At 41.0% G+C, this 21,763-nt stretch overlaps 1 protein-coding gene across 3 annotated transcripts in view; it reads left to right on the top strand.

Moving 5' to 3' along the window:
- Positions 1 to 21,763, top strand: part of FNDC3B (fibronectin type III domain containing 3B) — a 190,977-nt gene that overhangs the window by 15,239 nt on the left and 153,975 nt on the right. The window contains exon 1 of one of the 3 annotated variants that reach the window (XM_064665853.1): positions 4,434 to 4,450. The exons of 1 other annotated variant lie outside the window; for it this stretch is intronic. The gene's annotated coding sequence lies outside the window, so the exon portion shown is untranslated. Of the gene's footprint in view, positions 1 to 4,433; positions 4,451 to 10,151; positions 10,171 to 21,763 lie in introns of those variants that run through there. One more of the 3 variants, XM_064665852.1, reaches the window with a different exon arrangement.

Consider the following 21,763-nt stretch of genomic DNA (forward strand, 5'->3'; position numbering starts at 1 on the left):
AGTCCTTAATTTATTTTAGAAAGCAGCTCACTTTGTTTTCTTGCAAGTCATGTTTTTTTTTTTTTGTCTGATTTGTCTTTAGCCTTGGTTTCACTTACCAAATTTCTGTTCTTCTAATTCATTTCTTCCCTATCTGTTCTTAGTTTCACTTTTTTAACCTCTTTTTATGCTACATTAGATTTTTGTCCTTTTACCATGGTATCAGATTAGAGGGAAACTAGCTAAAAACTTTTCTCAAAAAAGGGAATGATTAATTTCTCAATTATAGTTGTCTTTAAAAAAATAATTAAGTGAGCTTACAATTGTAATGTACATAAAGTTTCTTTCAAGTCAGTTTTTCCCCTCAGTTCTCATCAGTTTTGGAAAATTAGCATTTGTTGTTTTAAGCCTAAACTGCATGTTCTGACTCCAGTTAATCTCCCTCAAATAATATTTGATTGCTGTGGTGATTCAGAAGTTCTTGTGGGATGATTCTGACTGGCTCTGTGAAGAAACTTCCAGCTGTTGGGTGTTGAGTGCACAAAAGTCACAAAGATAATAAAACACTGTTTTTTCACACATCTTATATAGGTTGTATGTGTATGGTGCAGGAAGTTTTATTTGCTCTTGAGCTATGTTTGAATTCCCTTTGTGGTGTAAATCAAATAATTCTCTAAGTGGGTTGTAGGCAGTTGGGGAAGGAAATGGTTTCACAAGTGTTTGCCATACAGAACTTGGCGGATCACCTCGGTTAAGTAGTTAAACATCATGATATTAAAAAAGGAGGTGCTGCAATCCAACTCCATGTGCATATCGGTAGATAAAGTACTACAGATGTACATCAGTGTGAGTTTGTGGCCTGATGGCACAGCCCTAAGTTTGTGCTGCTACTGAAAGGTCAGTCCTGCCTCCTGCTCCCTTTATTCCTGTCATTTCTCGTTTGGGCTCAGTGAGTTAAACCCCCTGGGCTGGTCTGGAAGCCAGCCTTAGATACCTGACTCTCCTTGGTGCTGGGTGAGTGCTGTCGCGTTCCTGCTGAGGTGCACTGCAAGGGGAACCATCCTTATTAAATGGACAAAAGGTGTATTGTGCTTTGGCTTTAGTCTTTTAGTACTTGTGCTGTTTGAAATCAGAGCATCAGTGATTGTTCTCCCTGTCCGCCAGTCTCATCCTGACCACCACCTCCCACACTAAAGGAAAGAGTTAAGAGAAGGTAAGTGAAAACAGGTGCAATCTCCTGGTCTCCTCAGTGCTCTGCCATGGACTTGAGGGACAGCTTTCTCTGGGTGGTGTAGTACACCTTATTAGCAGGTGATGTGTTAGTTAAAAGAACTAGCTTAACTACCTGATTTTCATTTAAATTACATATTCTTCCTTCAGTGTTCGTTTTAGCTGCCTGTTCCAAGAACTCTTTCTTCCTCCTTTGAAGCTGTCTCTGCTCTTGCTTCTCATATTTGAAGAGACAGGCTTGCACACCTCCTGTATAAAAGGGCGTCAGGAAAGATCTTCCCTTTCTCCTCTGAACAGCTTGAGGTGGAGGTCTTGTCTGTCTTTATATTTACTCACTGGGAAGCACATTGCACAGAGCTGCAGCCACCCAGCCTTCCTGGAACAGCGTGTGCTGCAAGAGCACAGGGACCCTGGGTCTGTAGAAAGGTTCTCCTGTGGGCAGGGGTCCATCTGGCTTCTCCCATGGACAGGGCATCCCTGGCAGCCCCCACGACCTGAGTGTCTCCTGTGTTGTTTGAATCCTGCACTAGCTCTGTGTGGTAAGAATATCTCCTAATTACTCACTGCTAAAATTTGGTGTTTAATAGCTACTTAGGGGTAGAACTTGGATGGGAAGAAAGAGAGTTTATAGATAAAAGTTGGTCGTTGCTAGTTAATTTAAAGTCTGTCTTTTGTCAGGGATAATTAGTGCAGCATTGGCAAGAGAGAAACAAAAGTTCAGACAGAATACAGCTGAGCTGTAATCTGCTTATGTTAGAGCCTGAAATAGCAAAGGGTGTGTTTGACTTGAAGTGCTTGTCCACAGATCTTTGACTCCTGTCCTTATGGGGGAAGGGATGGGGAGCTTTGAAATGCAGGCACAACTGTGATGTTGAAATACCAAGGTGTGAATGAGTAACAGAAAGGTAATAGATACCTTAGTGGTATAGATAGAGGTATGTGTTGGATTTCAGGTGGTGTAAAGAACTTTTAGATTATTAACATCTCCTTTTATATCCTGGTTGGCAATCCCAGCTACTAGGATTCATCCAAAAAGAAATCTGTTTGGTTTTTCCACCCAAGAATGTAGCCCTCAGGTCATGTTTCCCTATATAAGTGTGTATATAGAGAGGTCTGCCCTTAAAGCAGTGGGTTTAATTGAGTTCAGCTGAGGTAGGTAGGGTCACCTGCTCTAGGGCTACATTTGCCCTTCCTGTTGTTCTTCACTTGCATCACTGGAGACTTGGTTTCGACTGTAGGCTTTGTCTGCTGAGGGTTGGGTGAAGGATTTCAGTGTAGGCATGAGGGAGAGCTGGGATGCCAGACTGCTGAGGAATGGGAAGGTTTGTGTAATGCAGAAAGAATTCGAAGCATCTTTTTGGTTAATTCTGTTTTTTAGAGGACTGCTAATGTGGCTTGATGGGAACTTGCATGTTGAGTGCAGCTTAAGGTTTCTTGAGTATTTCTAAAAATGGTTTTCTAAAGTCTTCCCTAAAATCTCTTTGAATTGCCAATAATTGTACTTACGACAACTCAAAAAAGCTCAGTCTTTTTACTTTTATTTTCACAAGACTATTGATAATACCTTGGCAAATACTCTGATATTGGACTTATTTTACTTCTAATGAAGAAGATACCATCTGATTCAAATAAATTTTTGTGTTCCTACTCAAGGACTGAATTTTACTGGGCTTAGTATACTGTACTGAAAATGCCTTATTTTTCATAACAATTGCTTTGATTTTTATAAGGAAAAACATATTTCCATTGTATTTGCAAATGCTACAGCAACATTCTTCTGCAAAATGTGCTGGTGCTATTTCCAGGATACCCAGAAGGATTTGGGATGTGAGGTGTTGTTACTGAATTAGTGATGGTGACTTATAATTAAAAAGCAAACAAAACCAGCTTATCAGAAATGTTCATTATATTTGGCAGTTAGTTTCTATGAAACTCAATTTGGAAAAATGTCTTAAGGGGAATTCATATCCTCTGAAAAGCTCTGTTACCTTTTTATTTTCCCACACCTTCCTATAGACTTTTGTTTCCTGGAGCAGTTGGTCCGGTTAGAATAAAAATGGGAATTTGACAAGCATGTAGGTGGCCTTTCCTCTGATGCATATCAGCAGAACTTCATTGTTTTCAAGATATTTGTCCATAAAACTGTAAATGGACAAATTTAAGCTTTTTGCTTTTAAGCTGTTAAAATGACAATGTCAATGATCTGATCAGCTTCAATGGTTTATGTTTAGATTGTACATTCATGACTGATAGTGTCAAAGTTGGAGAATGTTTGAAGGACAAAGAAATGCAATAATGGGGATGGAAGAATTTATCCCCTAATGAATTAATACCTATCTACAGCAGTTTCTCATGAAGCTTCATGATTTTGCAGAATGATATGTTGCTTGGAGAATAAATACTGAGGGTACAGGGAAATATACAATTCTTAGGAATATTGGAGGAAAACTCAAAATGCTTCAATTTTTTGATATCATGTCTTTTAAATAAATTTTGTTGCATAAAATATTCTCTGTGGAAGCTTTTGAATCTTGTGAATTTGGTACAAGTTTGTCAATTCACTTCACTGGACTGAAAATATCTCTGAAACTCGCTGGAAAGATTTTAGCCATTGTGTTAGTTTCTTAACTTTTTTTCTCATCAGTATTACTTGGCAGTGGTGTTTAGGTGGATTGTTTAGATCAAATTAGCAAGTGGTATGGTTTTTTTATAGGTCTGTAGTGTGTTGTACACTTGAACTGATGATATATAATTACACACGTCATTTTGCTTCCATTTGGCGTCTTTCAACTAATTAGTTACTTGGGTTGCTTTATTTTTGTTACTTTATTTTCAGTTGATTAAGTACACTTACTTACTTCTCTAAGGGTACAAAATTAAGAACATACTAATTGTGCAACAATCTTGGCATGTGTCGATTGCTTCAGTGTCACCTAAGGACAAAGATTTCTCTGCTTACATTGCTGGCTCTATTCTCTCTGTGCCCCGTGGGCAGATGTGTCAGAGCAGACGCTGCGCTCTCCAAATTCTCTTCCTCGCTCCTGCAGTCTAGTCAGAGCTTGTTGGCAGTGTCTGTCGTAGGTACTCGCCCTTGGAAATGCCTTGATTTCAGCTTTTAGATGTTCAGACCCATTAGTTCAGCGTGTTCGGAGGGTTGGTGGTGGGACAGGAGGGTGATCTCGAAGGAGTGGAGACCCACAGGTGTCGTGTATCCGGCGGTGTGAGTTACTCCTGGAAACAAGTAAGCTTCACCTGGGAACTCATGAGCTGGGTGGGCAGTTGTGATGCTCTGTGTTGCCGGTCGGACTAAATTTTGATTGTGGGTGTTGCTGTGACTATAAAATATTTGAGTGCAATATTTCCAGAAGCAAAATTCCCCCAGGCACTGAGTGTCCTGGAATAAACATGACTTTATTATAAAGTGCTTGCTCTGTGCTTGTGAGCAGATCAAGACGTCCTTTTATTTTTTGCATTTTACTTTGAACATTAGTTATTGATGTGAGGCACCAAGTAGGCTATAACCTGTGCCAGCTAACAAGGGGAAGCCAACAAAAATGAGAAAAACACTACAATTGTACTTTTGTTGTTGCAGTGCTGACTGAAGCCTGAGTGTGTCCAAGCATGTGGTGTTCAGACAAGATACATAACTTCTTTCTGTGGAGTTGTTTTTCAAAGGGAATACTTGCTCTTATGAAAACTGGGTCTGTGGCCATAGTTGAGTAAATATCTTCAGGGGTGCTCTGCCACAACAGCAGTGACACTGGATATTGTGGTGGATATTGGGTGTGGAGTTCAGCACTGCACAAAGTCAGCCGGGGTTGGGAGAGTGAGTGCCTTGATGTATATGTGCTGTCAGGACACAAGGGCCAGTGCACAGGGACCTTACCTTGGAATGGGTGTCCTGTAGCCATGAGCTTGTCAGATGTAGCAAGTAGAATTGATTGGAATGAGAATATCCTTTGGCTAAGGCTGTATTGGAACACTCCAAGAAGCAGCATCATTTATGGGGTACTAAAAATGGCAGCTAGTGTTGTTTTGAGATCTTCTACAAATGGAGCATTATCCCCTGCTTGTTTCCAGTGAAACCGCAGTGATTTGGTATTCTTATCAAGAATAGAGACGAGTGAAGATGTAAAGTGTAAGCGTTCTTTATTACTGGGGCCAGATTTGGATGTCTATTAAAAGAATAAGTGGCACTTAAAAACCTTCACAGAAATGTGTTTTAAAAAAGATCCAAGTGTCATGGCTGCAGTTTTGTGCTGTCAGAATTAGTGTTTTTCTTGAAATGCTTTCTTCTTTTTTTGTGGAACAGCCGCCCTTGTTCCAGAGGTGGCAGCCTTGGCTTTACCTCAACTGCTCCTCTGCATTTAGCTTTGGATGTTGACTGTCCTCCTCATAGGAAGAGACAGCAAGCTACTGAAGTGTCACTGTACCTTAAAGGGATTGAATCCTGATTTTAATAGGAAGGATTGTTAAGATTTATCTGCTTTTGGTTAAGAAATGTAAGCTACTGACTACTGTGAAAATGTTAGATGTGACTCATCATCTTGGATATTGATTCATGGGGCTTAAGGCTGGTCAAGCAGGGAAGAGTTGTATAGTAGGTGATGATCTGACTACCCCTGGTATCTACACTGTGTAATTTAGGTGACTTAATTAAAGTTTAAGATTGTTGTACAGTTGCTGTTACCACCCAGAAGTCTAATGAACAACATGTTTGTTCAGCTCCTAGTTGGTTGCATGGGGACCACACCTTCGGGGTGGGATAGGTACAGGGGCTGCAGCACCACCACCTTACTGGCTGCCTCGAGACCTGTCAAACAAACTTTATTTTACAACCAGGTGTCCATTGCCGTAACTTTTGGCCCATTCCAGTGAGTGAACTGGCTCTGTAACAGGACAGCTGGTGGAGCTCCCCAACACAGTCTGGGCCCGACTTTCTTATCCCTGCACCCCTGCTGCCTGTGCTGCTGGCAGCTGCCTGCCACAGCTGGGATCTGGCTCTGGAAACAGGACAGGATGTTTGCTTTTGTGGAGTGCAGTTGTTGAGGAAATTAAACGAAGGGATCTTTTGAAAGGGCAAGCCACCTACATCAGATTAGGCCATTGAGATGAGGTTTGTGGGCATACTTTAAAGCACCTTATCAGGAGAGGCTGGAGGGGATGTGCTCCTGATAGCCAGAGGTGCTTGGAAAGCCACATTACGTCATGTCTCATTGGACCACAGTGCACGGCTGGGGTTGAGTATGGAGAAAAGGGAGAGATCAAGGAAATCTGAAGGAGCTGCTTTATCCAAAGGTGTGAGGCTACAACCACCTCAGGGAGATATGCAGGGGAGGCCCTTCCTGGCCACCCAAAGGCCTTGCCCACCCTCTGGCATGCCGACAGCTGGCCTGTATGATGAGAGATCGGGAGGAATGCACAACACTTTAAGTATCATAAAGCTGGATATCCTTCACGCAGGATATTTCCTGTCCACAAGAATTTATTTTTCAACAATATTATTGGCAGAAAATCCACAAAATGGAAGTGAGGGAGGGAAACTTGCATGTTGCAGAAGATGAGAAATTTCTAGTTTTCCCCACCTCAAATGAAGAGATAGGCTTTGGAGAACAGAACAACACACACCTCTTATGTAGTGGCAATGCCACCAGCGTGCCTAGTTGCACACTGAATATTTAATGATTTGTATTTATTGCTGTCAACAATATACAGCAATTAATCATTAGTTTCTTATGAAACTATGAGACTTTTGATCATTGTGATTAAAAAGACATTTAATTCCAAAGAGGGCTGAGCCTCAGGACAGGGATAGCCAGTGCAAAGCTCTCCTGACTGACTTCCACCAGGCTCTGCTGCATGTTTTGCCTTTGCGTTTGTAATGAATTAAAGCCTAAATCATAAAGCAGTATTTAATTGGTGATCTGGTTAATCCCACAGTGAAAGTAAGGTGTGCTTAGCATTGCTGCTGCTTGCTCCCCCAGTGATGGTGGGGTCGGCCGCCGCAGAGCAGCAGAGAAGTACTTGTAGCTTCCTGCTAGGAAAATACCTTTGTGAGACTGTTTGTATGTGCTTCCTTCTGTAAACTCCAGATAGAATTCACTTGACCTCGTGAATGTGGCTGCATGTTCTGGAGTAGCTGTTGCTAACAAAGACCTACAGCTATTAAATACAATGAGAACATATTGTTTACCATAAACTTTTATGTGTGTCTAGCAACAAGTATTTTCATAAAGGATTCATTTGCCTGTAGACATATCTCAAAGTCAGCAATGTGTATTTAGCAATTCAGTAAAATTTGCAGAGGGAGGGCAGTGTAATGAAGAGATGAGGCATTAATGAAGCACCCCTGTTCCTATCTCCTCTAGAAGAGAAGATAAAATAAATAATAAAAAGAGAATTTGGTAGGTGTGTGGCATTCTTAGGGTTTATGGCTGGAATTTGTTTTTTGAAATGTTAGCATTATGGTGTGTGTCAAATTTAACCCGTTTTCTCTGCATCGCCAGCACCTGAGAGAAGGCTTCCTAAAAGAACACTGAACTCACCATGCTGAGACTGCACTTTTTGAGGCTGGAGTAACACGTTATAACAGAAATCCAAGTTGATGAGAACATTTTAGTCGTGGTGCAAAAGTGATCTGGAATCTCTGGTATGTGCCAGTGGCAGGAGCTGCGCTCCCCGGAACGCCGCTCTCTTGAGCAAGTGTGTGTAAGGCTTTGGCTTGCTGGGAGTCAAGGCTCAAGGACACACTGTCAGCCCGCAGGATTTTTTGTAGCAGGTTAAATCCATGAAAAAGAGAGGGAGAACATGAGATTTTTCTCTTGACCATTTTAGTAGTTCTTTTGAACTTGCTTATTTCTGAACATGGCTTAAGCATTCCAAGGATCTTAAGATAAATGAAGGTATTTATACCCATTATGTGGATGGGTGTGTATATATGTGTGTGTACGTACATATCTCATGAGTTGCGGGATGATGTCAAACCTCTGTGATTAGATATGGGAAGAGTAGGACCCTGAATGTAGCCAACAGGAGAAAAAGCTGCCAAGGGAAGCTTCAAAAATAGTTTACCAGATTTATCGTACTGGTGAACAGTGGCCTGACACGACTGTACCAAACAGAACCCTCCTCATTTTGGTTTTGGGGCCACTGGCATACCTTGAAATGATTTATTTGGATCCAGCAGTGAGTTCTGTTCACCTGTTCTACGTGTTCTTATCTTCTTGCTACTGATTAGTTTTCTTGAATATATTTTAAAAAATCTCTGTGACCTCTGCCTTGTGTTTGACTGTGTTTTATTTAACATAAAAGTCTAAAATAAAGCCTTTATCCTGTTGTCTGCCATAGCTATTTATATTTGGGATGGAGAGCTCACTGGCTCTAGTTCTACATTACTGCCAGTGACTAAGTAACTTGATGACAAATGTAGATCCCTGTTACAGTATCACTTACAGATCTGACAGCTGGTGTATAATGTTTAACTGCACTAAATCATGTGTTTTCCCAGTGTTCCTTCCTAGAGAGAGAATAGTGACTTCTGAGAGTGAGTTTCCAGTCTGTTGGATGGTCTAAAAACCCTGTTGGCTTACCAGCTGTGTAGCTGGGATGTTAGATACCACCACATTTCTGCATTTTTTGGTCAGTTTCTGTTAATCTTCAGAAATTCTTAATCCTTTTACAACCCAGTGATGCTTGAGCATTCATGCAGTAAGCAGAATGCAGTTGGTGATTATAAGACCACTTTGTTTATTATTAGCCCAAGTACTGTCCCTATATAACAAGTAGGAGGCTCAGCCCACTAGTGTTTGTCACAAGAAGTAAATTACCATTAACAAAGTGACTTTGCTTAATTTTACCAATTCAAGAAGTGTTCAAAAAAAAGCCTTAAATACTAATGTACCTTGATGTTATTATGTTCTTAATAATAAACTTTATAATCTGCTCAATTTAGGTGAGAATGAATATGTAAACTGTTACTTCTGACCAAGTATTCAGCTGAGATTTCTGTACCACTAATGTGTATGGATGAGAAGGAAAATCACAGTCTCTTCAGCTTCAAATTTGAAGACAAAAGTTTTAGCAGGTCGAGCTTCTGATGGAAATAATAATAAATCTAGTTCTGCACTTCCTTGAAGAGAGAAGACACTGAGGGTGAAGTGACTTGTAATGGTGCTGAATTTCATAGTACTAATTTCTGAGTATTTAAAACTGTAGTGGACAATGATGATGAGTTAGTATGGAGCTGTAGCACTGATTTATGTATGTTGTGCTCTAAGCAGTGGCTTTATGAAGTGTGAGTTATCTCTGTCACCTACGGGATGGCGAGGGACGATCTGTGATTTAGATTATTCATAACAAAGCTTGATGCAGCAATATCCAGGAACACAGAAGAAGATTAGAGAAAAACCTTATGGTTGAGGTTTCATCTGGGGCACTGGAAAAAATTAGTCAAAATTCGTAAAGGATGAGGGAATTTCCTCAGTGAGCATCAGGAGGAGGATGAGCTACTGAACAGCTGTTTGGTATTGGGAGGTTTCTCTGCAGCGCACACCATTGCTCATATTCTCATCAGCAGGTTAAACCTACTCTGAACACCCAGGCTGTCTTTCTGTACCACCCTGGAGTTATGATTAGGGACTAGAGAGAGAAGTGGGAGGAGGAATATGTTCACATGAGAGAGAGTGGGAGCGCTTTTTACTACACGGGTCCATTACTATTGAGAGCATTTATTAAGATTGTTGCATGGACATGTCATCTTCCTCCCCTGCACCAAGAGGAATATGCTGTAGTGTAGGTAGAGAATAATATCACTTAGATTTACTTAATTTTTAACCATATATTAGCATGTCAAGTGATGAAAAATATGCATCCTCCCCTTAGAAATTGGGGAACAAATGCAACCTGCTTGAATCTCCGGGACCTGTGAAACCTTTTGCTCGAAGGAACAACTGGTGTTAATGGGTAGGTCTTTGTCACTGATTAACTGTGTACTGTAGTGTTAAGGTGGGTATCTCTGTGGGCTCTGCACTGCCAAAATATGACTGAAGTGGGTCAGAATGTAAATATTAAAGAATGGAGATTGTGCCGTACTTCTGGTGATAGTGCTGGGGTGTTCCAGCTTACTCACACAGACTGTGTGCCTCAATAGAGCTCCTTGGGAGTAAAATCTTGCTGGGTCACGTGTCAGTCATATTATTCAGGTAAAATTGAGCACAACTTAATTTGACTGGGAAAGCTTTTTCCTTGCTTGAGTCCTGTGCTAAAGCTGTCAGAACCCTGCAGGCAAACTCCTGGGTTTGCCGATATTCTGATGTTTCTGCCTCCGCTGTCAAAGAGAAGCTGCTGTCAACCCACATTGAATTTTTAAAATTTATTTACAGGCATACGTATTATGTTCGTATATTTGACTTAAACTTAGTCTATCATTCTCTGCTCCATCAGGATTTCTGTGAATTTCTACTGCAGTAAGCAAAGTAAGATGCATGTCCAGGAAAAGCTGGACTGTCAGGACATGTGGTGAAGTGCTTTATATTTATGAAAGATACTGTAGGAAACATCCCTAGAGAATTACCCTTTCTTGTAGGTTCAGTCTTTTTCTCACTTGGCTTTCCTGCAGTTGAGTTATGAGGTGGATCTTCTTATATTTGAAGGACTTGCATATTTTATTCTCACCTGTTTATTAGAATTCTGTGGGTGAACTGTGTATTTGTACCTCTGAACCTGCTTGCTGTTAAGGTAATGGTCCTCCACCCCAATATGCCTACCAAATCAAAGTCCATTTCTTGAAATTCAGGTTTGCGTGTTTTAGGATGCAAAGCTATTTTTTTCTCTGCCTTTCCGAAATACTTTAACTTTTGAATTCTAGCTAGAATTTTAAATGAAATATTTATGGGAGAGCATGGGTTTCTTGTTTGTTTGTTTTTTTAAAAATTTCTTTCCAGAAAGCTGAAATCCTGTGAGTGGTTGTTGCTAGAGATTTATTACTGTCAAAGAGGTTTTGTTTAGGACCCAAAGATAAGCTTTGCTTTGTTACTGATAATTTTATTGCTCCTAGTCTGCTCTGAGGTTTGTACAATGGATCTGCCCTGTGTTCACAAGTAGTAAACAGGCTGTTTATGCCAACATAGGAAACAAATTAAGCTTATCTTCTGAAAATCAGTGGAGCAGAGAAAGGAAAGATGTGTTTTGGATGGAGTCTGTGGTACTGAGTTCCACTCTGCCTTTGCCATGCAGGATGTGTCCCTGTTTGTCCCTGTTTGTCATGGCCACATGTTGGTAGGTGTGGTGTGGAACAGTCCCAGGGCTAACTCTTGTTAGTGATTTGGGCTGGAAGGACTCTCAGTGTGGGGTTTGACAGCAGCAAGCCTCCAGCAACAGAGGAGCCAGGAAGTTTATGGTTCCCTGCTGTTCTTCTGGAATAGTGTGTTGTATCCATGGGGCTGGAGATGCTGTTGCGGAGCCAGGGAGAGGGAGGGATGAACTCTGGTATCTCACAGGGCAGAAATTAAAGTGCATTTGTCTTAAGTCAGGAACTTTTATTCTTTTGATCAAAAACTCCACCGATGTTTGGTAAGACCAACCTTCTCATGGTTCACCTCTACTGAGTACAACTTGAAAAAGGCTGTCCAGGCCAGTGGTAGAGTCACCATCCCTGGAGGGATTTAATAGATGTTTAGATGTGGCACCTGGGGACGTGGTTTAGTGGTGAAGTTGGCAGCACTGGGGTGACAGGTGGACTCAGTGGTCTTGAAGGTCTTTTGCAACCTGAATGATTCATTGGATTTCTTGAGTGTATTTGAATAGACTCCTGCACTTCTGATGTTTGGTATGCAGCTGTGGAAATGAATTTCTCCAAGTGTAACAAGGGAAAATGTAACTTCAGGTACATGTGACGTGAAGCTTGAAGGTTGATTTGCTTTCTGCTACTTGTCTGTTTAAGTTTTTTTGCTTGACTGGAATTGTGTCATTTAAAGGATGTGGAAAGTTAACTTGAGTTTCAGGGGTTTAATTGACTTCATTGGAGCTGTGTGTTCTTGTATCAATAGGGAAACATAAAGAAGCATGACTGCCCTCTTTTTGATTAAATAGTGTTTGCATTAAAAAACTGCAGCTTGTGCAGGAATTTGCTTTTCCTTTACCTACTTCAACTTTTGGTTCTTATTATTGTCTTACATATATGTGCCTCTTGTCTCTCTATAGCTTTATTTGAAGCCCTTTAATTATTCTTTATCTTTAAAATTATACATTCTGCAGAGTTGTGTGGGCCACCCAGGGCATGTGGGCTGGTCTCCAACACACAGGGTGTTGCCCCCATCAGTCTGCAGTGGGTGTCTGTCCCATAGACCACCTGAGCTGCCTTCCCTCAGGATTAATTTTTAATGGGAGCCTACAGGTTAATACTAACTGTTTTGTCTTAAAGGGAATCTGTGTAGGCTTAGATGGTCACATCTGTGTCCTCCAAGTTTTTAGGAAACAAACTCTAGGTATCCATCTCCAGATATAGAGTAACAAATTGTTTTCTTGCAATTCCTTCTCCTTTTTTATCTTATTTTCCTACCTTTCAGCCTAAGCTTATAGTAACAACAAGCTGTCTTAGCTTCAAAACAGAAGAAAACTCTAACAGGATATTTTGGATGATATTTTTTCATTTAAAAAACAGAAACAATAGGTTGCCTTTGGATTCAGTCTTTCAGGAATTATTCCCAGAGGAGCCTGGGTTTCTAGCAGTGGGCTGCAACTGGAAGGCATGCATTGCTTATTCTAGGATTTAGGAACATTCTCACTAATCTTCAGAAGTTTTTCCTTATGTGAGAAGTAATTAGTATAAGGTGTTAATAATCTTTCAGTACTGCTTTTACCTGAAAGTGCTAGTATCAGAGTCAGTAAGTGAAATATTAGGAAATTTTAATTAAGAAAGGTTTATAACTTAGTAATGAGTAACTCCTACAATTAGTAGGATTGGCGCTGCTGCCTCTTGACTGCACCCAGGGCGTGAAGAGCATCCATCCCCCTGGCACCATGCCATGAGACTGCCTTTCAACCAGCACTGCTGGGCTTGGTGTAGTTTTCAGTGCTGTTGGTTTCCCAGGTCCTAAATACAAGCTGTCCAGTACTTCACTGTGTTTATGATTATCAAAGCACAATACCAATTTATTTTTATTGAGAATAATTTTCATCTTTCCATTGCCTGAATGATTTGGCAGAGAGTGGGAATTAGCTGAGAAGGGTGAGGATCCAGAATTAAATTGCATACAGATCACCTGAGTGCTGGTGACCTCACTGGACTGCCCCTGCTGTACCAACAGAATTTCATTTCTCCTTCAGTCTGTGTTACAAACTGTGCCCCACTTCAGACAGGTAACAAACCCCAAAGGTTTTCCCTTTTAAACCATTTAATAGATGACTTGAGCTTTATAGCTGCAGCAGGTGGCATATTCAGCACAGTATTTTCTGTCTAGATAGAGACCCTTTGTCTTCCCACCTTAAAGAAAACAACTCCCCCTTAATACTCTGTGTTTAAAGATTCAGTGTTTTTGATTCCTTGATGCTTTGTTATCATTGGAGATAAAAATCAGATACCTGGAGTAGGAGAGGCTTCTTTCTTGTAAGGTCCTGGATATGAAAATTACTCAATAGTTGTATGGAACAATGATTTGATTTTTGTGTGTGTGGTTTCTTTTTTGTTGGTGGGTTATGGGCCTTTTTTTTTTTATATAAACTCCTGCCTATCTCAAATTTAGAGAAGCCTTCATAGGTAGTCTTAATTTTCGTGAAGTAGTTCAGAAGAGTGAAGTAAAACTTGCAGGAGTTTTTAATGTTCTGTGAAAGTGATGGATGGTGTAACAAAACTTTTAACTCTTTCTCCTGATGCTGAAAAGTTCTGGAGTGATGGGGTTTGGGCAGCGGGTTTTGGGTTGGTTTCCTTGTTAATAATGCAGTTCAGGCACTTGGATCCTGCGAGCATGATGATAACAGCGGTCTCAACTTTCCTCCTGCATGAGAAACTTCTCCGGCAGCCATCCAGAGGTGCTCCCTGGCAGCGGCCGCTCCGTGTGAATGCCTGTTCTTGAATCCCGGGGCTGAATGGGAGATCTCTCCGAAGCGCTTTCCCACAATAACACAATGAGCCACTTTGTCAGCGCAGCGTCAGCCCGGAGTCAGGTTAGCCGTGAATGGCGACAACAGAAGTTTGTGCTGCACAAAGGTGTGCTGAGACCTGGTTGGAGATGGAGTTTGGTATGCGTGCTTTTCAAGCGCTGCAGATCGATAGCACAGATAGCCTTTTTTTTTTTTTGGTGGTTTAATTAGTGGTAAAAAAAAATAAATAATCCCCACCCCGTTGATTCCAGTAGGTTCCTCGCTGCACAGGAACTGCAGAAGAGATAACCAAGGTCTTTGTGATATTATTGCAGAGAGATGATTATTTGAGAGAGCAGAGTTGAAGGGGAGGGTATTTATCGACAAATGCTGTGCTTATCAGCCTGAAACCATGATTAATACTCTGGCTATTAAATGGAGGGAGAAAGCAAACAGATCAAGCATTCCTGTGGCTTATCTGACTTGCACCTTTGTGCAAGAACTACTCTTTGGGTAGGGGTTTTGCCCATGTCCTTGGGCACATACATGGGGTTGCAGTGCTGATCTAGGGGAGTTCAGTACTTAATAAAACTATTAAGAGAACATAGAGATACCCTGGTGCAAACGTTTACAGGATCAGGGCCCAAATTGATTACAGGTGTAGGTCTGGATGGAAAGGTGTTGTTCTCACACAAATTGTTTCAAGCAAATTGCAGGTTATTCCAATCAAGTTTAAGCTGATGGTGTGAATTTCGTTTGCAAATTGCTTTTGTCAGAGCCAGTACAGAGTGTAGAGAACCTTAAAAGGGTGATCGTGTAGTTACAAAGTGTGCAGTGTTGTCTCTGTTGCACAGAATGGCTCTTTGCCTTTAGGGGACTAGTTTGTGCTGAAGGATGGGGACTCTCAGGGCACTGTCATCCTCCACTCGTGTCCTTGGCATGTGGGGGACCACAGCTGGGAGAGCTTTGTGTTTCCTGCTGGAGAGGATTATGTCATCATAGAATCAGGAAGTCAACCTTAAAGCTTATCTCATTCCCACCCCCTGCCATGAGCAGAGACACCTTCTGCTAGACCAGGTTGCTCCAAGCCCCATCCAACTTGGCCTTGGACACTTGCAGGGATGGAGCAGCCACAGCTTCTCTGGGCAACCTGTGTCAGGGCCTCACCACTCTCACAGGGAAGAATTTCTTTTTAATATTTAATTTAAATCTCTTCCTGCTTCATGTTCATCCTGTTTGATGTGGATTGTGGTCTTCTAGAAAAGTACAGAGATTGTGAGTGCAGGTAGTGGTGTGTTGTACAGCTGGCAATTCATCAGCATCCAGAACACTAACTCAAATGTCTCTGAGGCTGGACAAGAAAGAAAAAATTAGTTTGAAATGTTTAATTGCTGCTGGTATTTTTGGAAGTGCATAAAGTAACTTCTGTAAAAAAATTTTGAAGTAGTTGCTATTTAAAGCAACTTGTGCCAGAAAGGACAACACTAAAAATAATGGAAAAAATAATTGGCCACTGGTGTTTAAGAAGAGTTAACCTCAGCCTTTGGCTGCTTGGAAGAAGTGCTATGAAATTGTGTGAGAACTGTGTGCCTGAAAACTTCTCTATTTTTACAGCTACATCCCTCGTGAGTCCCCTTTATCCATTATGATTAATATGGAGGAAGGTGAGGAAAGAAAGGTCTGAGAAAGAAGAAGGAAAGAAATATAAATAGCAAAAATTATTAAGTTAACGTTCAGATTGAACAAAAAGCACAGAAAACCCAAATGGTGAGAGTGAGTTGTATCCAAGTTGTCTCTCTGTGCAGCTTGCTCTCCTGCCAGTGGTGCAGGCTGTAGCCGTGGTGTGTTTGCATGTTTTAGAATTGATTTTGAGCAGCAGATGAATTTCCTGCTCTAATACTATTTGCAAAAGTGAGAGTGCTGTGGAACCATTGGATTAGCTCTTCTGCCTGTGGCTTTCTGCTCAGCCGTAGCTAATATAAGCCTAGTAAGAATTTTAGAGATCTGTTTCACCCCTATTTTATTCCCGTAAATCTAGTTCCATTAGGTTTTCACACAAGTCTGACTGCCTTCAGGCACGTGCACACCCCAGCCGTGGGTGGGGTGGAAGGAGGGTGGGTTGGCTTTTCCTACACGAGTTTTCACAAGATTTCCCTCTGGAAAACCAGGGGAAAAACTGCTAGTGGGGCAAAGTTTTCCTTTGGTAAAAGACTCCTTTGTGTGCCAGCTTGCTTTATTCCAGTATTTCATCAGAGCTATTATCTGTTGATTAGTTATACTTGCCTTGTGAAATAAGACTCTCCTGCATGATGCTGTTTGACCTGATCTCCCCATTCCTGATGCTCATTTCTGGTACGTGTTTGAAGTTACTTGGTTATTCCATTTCTTCCTAAGGTTAGGCTAGGAACCAATTCTTAGCAGTTTTTCTGTTCCTAAATGACAAATATTTCCAATGAGGGGCATGCAGCTGGTTATGTTGTAAAACTGCTGTTGTTCGTGATGATGGAGTTTCAAGCCTGGAAAACTTGAGGTCAAATTTTAGGTCTAAATAAATGCAAACTACTGAAAATCATCATAAAATTACCCTCTGGATTGCTGCCTTGGGAATCTCACACCACTGTGGGGGAAAACCAAGGCTAGCTTTCCTTGATCCTTTATAGTATTGTGAATACTGCTGGTAGTTCTGTTTTCAGAGATGGAATGTACCGTGGACATTGAAATGTGTTGTTATTTAAAATAAACGAGAGGGGAATAAACCCACTGATTAATTACAGTGGTTAAGTTTTGAGAGGATGTTTATGCTTTTCAGCTTGCTGGAGATAGGATCTGGCTCTTGGTGTCCTTGTGTCTGAAATGGCACAGAGAGCAAGCAGCAGGCATTTCACTACCTCGCATAAAATGCCAGTGGCTTTGTGGGTATGTGTTCCCTCTAATCTGTTTTCTTTTGTCATAACAGATTTTTAGAATTGCATGTATTTCTTCAAAATTGTTATGAAGAAGCCCGTCTGTTTGGATGCTTCCAAACTAATCTACCGTGTTTGCAATTAAACAGGGAAAGAATGCGTTCAGGTTTCAGTCCCTCTTCAGACGGATGTGATTTAACTAAACTAATGAAGGCACAGCAGACAAGACAAATTCCAGACTGTTTGTGCCTTGACCAACCATCTGTGCACATACCTCCAGGTACTGCTCATGTCTCAAGAGGCTTTTCTACATGAACAATTATTACCACTCCTCTTTGAATTGGAGTGGCAAGCCATGGCAGGAGTCTCTTGAAAGCAGCTCTATTTACTGCTCTGCTTTTCAGTGAAAATATAATTGTTATGTATGTTTTAATTAAATCTTAAACTTCAGCGTGTGCTGTACAAAATACAATAAGCAAGCGGGGCAGTGTGTGAGCTCTCTTATCTCTTGCACACAAACACCAACATAAACAGGAATGTGCAGAGGAAGCACTGCTCGTTTGGAGCCTTCCCGGTGGGTCATAGACCCATATTAAATCCTTAGTGTTTGAGTATGTGTATGTACAAATATGTTTATATTTATATGCCATCTGTACGTACTAACAATTTTTTCCTAGTTATTTTTCTGTCTTGCTCAAAAGATTGTTCAAAATATCCCTGAAAAAGCACCCATTTCTTCAGCTGTATAATAACCAGCAGTGACATGATTTGACATACCAGACTTTGACAACAGTTCTTCCATAGCACATACAAACTCCTGTAAAATAACAGATGGTTCAAGATTATTTTTCTTTATGGCAGACTAACATGTGCTGCAGGTAATGGCTCCTGTGAATACTAAAGGATTTTTAAAATCCTCATTGTATTTCATTGTGTTTCTTTTCCAAAGTGAGTTTTCTTCTAGAAATATTTGAGTCTTCCCTGTTTTTGAGACCTGTGTTTTTAAAGCCATGTTTGACTTCTCAGTGGTGCCAGGTGGGACCCATAATTCCGTACATGGTTTTTAACCATGGCAAAACCATTTTAAGGAACTCCTGTTTTTTGTCCCAGTTATAACAACATGAGTGTTTGAGGGTCAGTGAGGTGCAGTTGGTTTTTCATGTCACACCTGAACTAGCTTTTCCCATGCTAGTAAAGTACCAAGGAAGTTCCTGCGGGGTTGGATTACTTCTCTGGTCAGTGCATCAACCACTGTGTAAGAGATCAAAGGGGCTCATACAGTACATACTTTTTAATATATAATGGTAGAAAGGATCTTATGTTAGACTGTGTAACCCTGTGTGTGCACTGTCTATGAACTTCATCATGCTGAGGTGGTAAGGATGTTTTTAGGCTGGAAAAAGAAAATTCTTCCTTTTTTACTTTATACTGTGTGCATTTCAGATCTTTCCTCTAGTAACACTAGGATTGAATGAGGAGTTCTTCTTACTCTTTATGTAGTGTGTTCTTTTCTAATCAGACAGAATACATATAAGCAAGCACTGCATGAATGAAATGTGTGTTTAGCACTGGATTTTTGTTGCATATTAAATAAACCGGGGTATGTGGCTCTGCTCAGCATTGGAAAGCTGTCTGTCCTTGTTGTAGTACAACTTTTGTAATTCCAGATGATTGTGATAAAAAAGCAGAACACTTTGTTCAGTACCTCTTAATGGTCTGCTGCAGGGAAATAAAAATTGAGCCTTTGCAGAGAGTGGTCACAGGACTGAATATTCAGAACTCCTCTTGCTTCTGCCAGGTTCTCCGAATTAGTGTGCCATGGCTGGAAGAGGTTCTTTGGTGCTGTAAAAGACAGAAGGTAGGAAGAAAATCACAGAAGAAAAATGTTCTTGGCTTCTAGCCCTATTAATAGCATGGGTAAAACCTTCTAGGAAAACTAGAATTGAGTATCTTGATGTGGTTCACACTGCTTTTGGAATTTCAGGAGAAGTCTGACATAACCTATTAGGTCATGTTAATTGACCATACATGGACATGGGGTTTTAGATAGTTACACTTTGTTCCTCTGTGTGTTTTAGTTTTCTCTCCAGTGCCATGTGCAACTAATTTATGTATTACTAATTCACATATTGAATTAATTCAAGGAAACAGTCATCTCAGGGATCAGCAGAAGGCTGCAGTACTGAATTCAAAATCAGGTTTGCAACGGTGACTTGCAAACATCAAATGATTTGCAAGTTTGATTGGGGACAGAGACATCAAACTTGGATGGTTATTTCTTTCTAGCTCTACAGCAATATGGGAAACTGTGATTTCCATATTCCTGGAGGTAACTAGAGAAGGAGATGAAGCCTCTTGCTCCACGCTGGCGTTGCTGTGGCGCGTCCCAGCCAAACCTAGGGAATGTAGACGTACAGGAAATATCTCTTTAAAATTTAAATATAGTCAGCTTTCTAGACAAAACCCCAAATTTGAGTTAGTACCTGAAAAAAAATCTGTGGGTTAGTATTTGGCAGTTCATATTTTAGCTAAGGAAGAGTTCTCATATCCTGGAATGTGACCTGGCTCTTTGAGTCCTTGTCTGGTGTTTTCTTCCGTCGATGTTCTGAATTTGCAGGAAAAAGAAGCTGCTTGTGTTCAGACCTCACCTTCTTTGTATTAATCAACTTTGCATCCACTGAGGTAGAGGAGCGCTAGGTTTTAGGAGGGGTGTGAAAGCAAGGCTAATAAATCTGTTTTAAGTAGGATGGATGAGCAAATAAGCTCAAAAAGTATGTGGTGTGAGCCCTGTTTCCAAAGGGTTTGGCTTTGGAGTGAAGTCTGCCAGTCTCACGGTAGATGTCTTAACCCTGTCTCACCTAAGCCTACCTGCAGTGAAATACTGCAAAAAACCCTACCAGTAGCCAGCTGTGCCTTTGAGCCAGTGCTGCTGCTGGCATCGTCTCTGGTGGGGTCATACCAGACCTGACAAATACAGGAAGCCCTTTTATTTATTTTCCTTATTTTTTTTCCCTTTCAAGTGAGGCAAGTGTAGACACGGCTGTAGTGACAAACCATTAATAAAGCAAAAGGAATGCAGCTGTAAAACTTTAAATAATGACATGTCGCAAATAAATGTCAACATATTGGTTGTTGTGCCTGGAATGGAAATATTACTAGGAAAATATGTAGCTTCAAGCTACAGTCTGGCTTTCTTTTTTTTTCCCCTCAAGAAAATAGCATCAGTGTGATGCTTAAACTCTGTTAAAACTGGGGCTTTCAAATCTGGGCTTTCATTTCAGATGAACGTGTCACTTATTTGGAGGAGAGGGGCCTGCTCCATATGGGTTTAAAATAGCTCCTGCGAACATTGTGTTCTTTAACAACTGTGTCTCAAGCATATTGAACTTCTGTCCTGTAACTGAGTCTTAGATAAAAGGAGGGATTTAGTTTAAGGGTGGATAATAATACATTGCCTTTGTTTATATCTCGGTGAAGTGATGATTAGAAAAGTGGTGTTTTCATACAAATTAAACACCAGAAAGAGCTGTGAGAGTTGTTCTAAATTTGGTACTAAATTAAAATGCTGGTCTCAAGCTGTGTGGCTGCAGGTGACAGGACCAGGTTTGCTTATCTTCTGAGAAACAAATGCACTTTTAGTCTTCTGGTTCTACTTAGATGTGAAGGGGCCTGCGTGATAACAATGAAAGGATAGATGTGATTCAGTCCATGTGGGCACTGCTGTCACTTTTAAATCACACAAGTGGTCCTTTTCAGGAGCTGGAGGAGCATCTCCTGGTCAGGCTGATGTTTCTGATCATTAAGTGGTTGTGCAGGTGATGGGATTGCAATGAGCTCTGGAAGTGGTTGATGAAAATGAAGACAGTTTATATCAACTCAACTATCAATTTAGTCATTAAACTAAAAAATTTTAAAAAATTTAAAACCTGGCAGCACCTGGGTGCGAAACAGGTACAGGGATGTAAGGTTTGCAGGATGCTGTGTATGTGGAACCACATACTCCAACCCTCATGAGGTTGGCTCAGTCCTTCATCCCCTCTGGAGCAAATGAATTATACTCCTGGTTTATGGCTCCCACAACACTTTTCTTATGAGCTGGGATTTCCCTGTTGCTCTTTGGCAAAAGATCCCCTCTCTGTACTCTGTTGTTCTTGTGCCAGCTGAATACCTGGCTGTCACCTGCCACCTAAGTCACAGCATATTCTTTTTCTAACTTGAATTTAGGATGTATATGAAATTACTCGGGAGGACTTTGGGATTCTCTGGCATGAGGGGTACTAAGGAGTCTGCCTGCTCAGCACTGGACACGTGAGGGTGCTTTGCTTAGTTCTTGTGCAGAAGTCTAGATAAACTATGTGATGAGATCATCCATTTTATTCACTAGAGCTGGATTATTGCCTTGTAAACCAGCATGATGGTACCCTTAATGCTGAATTAAGACTTGTTTTTACAAGGCAGCTTCTTGTGGTTTTAGTGATGCTCACATATCACACCAGTTAGCTGGGAAGGGGGAGGGTGTGCTGGAAGTGATGTGTGATTTTTCACAAATCCTTAAGTGAGATCGTCATTTTCTG

The sequence above is a fragment of the Pseudopipra pipra genome, chromosome 10 (genome assembly GCF_036250125.1).
Source record: "Pseudopipra pipra isolate bDixPip1 chromosome 10, bDixPip1.hap1, whole genome shotgun sequence".
In the NCBI taxonomy this organism is placed as follows: domain Eukaryota; kingdom Metazoa; phylum Chordata; class Aves; order Passeriformes; family Pipridae; genus Pseudopipra; species Pseudopipra pipra.